This window comes from Myotis brandtii, unplaced genomic scaffold, assembly GCF_000412655.1.
Source record: "Myotis brandtii unplaced genomic scaffold, ASM41265v1 scaffold599, whole genome shotgun sequence".
NCBI lineage: Eukaryota > Metazoa > Chordata > Mammalia > Chiroptera > Vespertilionidae > Myotis > Myotis brandtii.
Window position 1 is genome coordinate 32,458 of NW_005370266.1, and position 1,880 is coordinate 34,337.

General features: G+C 50.1%; 1 long non-coding RNA gene across 1 annotated transcript; it reads left to right on the plus strand.

Moving 5' to 3' along the window:
- Positions 1–1,057: 1,057 nt before the first annotated feature.
- On the plus strand, positions 1,058–1,574 carry LOC106728346. The gene is made up of 2 exons (XR_001364642.1): positions 1,058–1,101; positions 1,455–1,574. It is a non-coding gene; the product is annotated as an uncharacterized LOC106728346 (long non-coding RNA).
- Positions 1,575–1,880: the final 306 nt, after the last annotated feature.

The window sequence follows — 1,880 nt, forward strand, 5'->3', positions numbered from 1 at the left end:
TTCTGGGCCAGCTTTAGCTCTGAGGCCTCTGCTGCTGAAAGCCGGTTTCTGGCCTTTGTTTTTCCTTCTGTATTTGATACAATGTTGCGTTCCGGCTGGCTGAACCTGGCTGACTGAAAGCCGGTTTCTGGGGTTTTGTTTAGCTTCTTATTTTCAACATAGTACATAGTTGCTTAGAGTTGCAGCTGAGAGGCCGGCAACTCAGGCGGGGAACGTTAGAGTCAGCCGTCACTGGAGCAAGCAAGCCTCCCTGTTCGCTTCAGTGCATGGCTGCCGGCCGCCATCTTGGCTGACAGTTAATTTGCATAAGGATATGCTGATTAGCCAATGGGAAGGATAGCGGTCGTACGCTAATTACCATGTTTCTCTTTTATTAGTGTAGATAATGTTGTGGAATCTCCCAATAATAATAATTACGTGTGTCGGAATCTTCTCTATTCAATAAGCACCAAGCTATCAAAGTCGAGTTATGCCTTTTAGCCCTATCTATAACTTCAGCAAAATCATTGGTATGAAAATACAAATTTTGTTCATTTGGCAAATGAATAGCTAATCTCGTGCTTGCATGACATTGGTCATGCATTTGCATAGCAAAAAGTCTCCAAACAGCCTCAGGAGCGCTCACATACCTGGAGTCAATGAAGTCCTGTACTTTGTCATGATTGATAATATTTTGTTCAGAAATATGAATATTTGTGCAATCATGCCCTTTATAGACGTATCTATACTAATAATAGCCTAGGGCTGTCACAACCGGTTGGACGACCGAACACCTGGGTCCCGAGGCGGAGTGGCTGTGCAGCAGCAGAGGTGGTGGGACTCAGGCCTGGGTCCCAGCGGCGCCAGCAATGGCTGCGGCAGCAGCGGGAGTCAGGCCTGGGTCCATCACCAGTTAGAAGGCATCTCAGGGTGAGGACCATCACCTCAGCCAGAACTCAAGATGGTCACCTGGCCTGGCCTGGCCTGGCCCCTCCTCAGAGGCAGCCCTTTCTTCCATGTTCACTGCAGAGGACAGACAGGGATGGCTAAGAGGCTGAGGCCATGGTGCCCTATCCCTACCCTACTCCCCTGGCCTCCTTCACCTGTGGCCCCCACAGAAGGGTATGTATGAGAGCCCTTCCCCTGCTACCTCTCACCACTGCCTCCGGCCATTCCTCAGCACACAGGCATATTGGCTTTCAAACTTGCCCTACTCACTTCCTCTCACCCCTTCCAGGGCCTCTGCTCTTGATGGGACCTTTGGAATCCGGGGCTCTGGGGTTTTACAACAGCTAGGGTGGGAAAGGGTAAACAGCACCAAAGATGGCTGATATGGCCACCCACCTTTGCCTCAGCTTGACCAATTAGTTCAGCCTCAGAACGTGGCACTCAGAGGGCATCCCTACTTCCCCAGCAACGGCTCTAGGGCCTCGGCCCCAGTGCCAACCTCCTCTCCCCATTGGCCCTCCCCACAGCTGGTGCTTGCTGCAGCTCCGTGTGCCTTACTTAACCACCCCTTCCTTCCCTGTTCCTACAAAGGAGGCTGCATCTTTGTATGTTATATTCATATAAACTTTGTAACCTTTTGGAAAAAACAAAAAACAAAACGATGACCAAGAGAATGCCACAGTCAATGTCCAGAGTCTGGCTCAGGAGAATGGAGAGAAGGGAGAATTTCATAAGTGGGCCGATGCCAAGATATTTCTGAGTGACTGCCTGGTGTGTGACAGTTGTGTGACCACAGAAGAAGGAGTCCAAGTTTCTCAGCAGAACACTAAGGACTTCTTCTGTGTTCTGAACCTTTGCTTTGGTTTTCAGAATTCCCTGCTCCCCATCTGTTGGCTCCCTCCCTCTGAGAGGTGCTGTTGTCATCACATGGGTGCAACTGGAATACTGTATCT